This window comes from Penaeus monodon, chromosome 32 (genome assembly GCF_015228065.2).
Source record: "Penaeus monodon isolate SGIC_2016 chromosome 32, NSTDA_Pmon_1, whole genome shotgun sequence".
NCBI classification, from domain to species: Eukaryota; Metazoa; Arthropoda; class Malacostraca; order Decapoda; family Penaeidae; genus Penaeus; species Penaeus monodon.
In genome coordinates, this window is record NC_051417.1 from 24,685,370 (window position 1) to 24,685,609 (window position 240).

Below are 240 nucleotides of genomic sequence, written 5' to 3' on the forward strand. Positions count from 1 at the left end.
AAGTCTGTGTGTGCGCATATGTGTATGTGCGGTGTGCATGCAAAGCTTGTTTCTGGTAGAGGTAGACCTACTGACCCCATGACCTCTGACATGAGATGCGGGACAGTCACCCAACCAGATGTCTTGAGCAGCGAAAGTTGTCTCTCAGATGTTACCCAAAGTATTCGTTTATAGTTTGCAGGTATTTTCTGTTCGAGGGTGAGTAAAATCTTGCCTAAAGATACTGAGCAGACAAGGTAC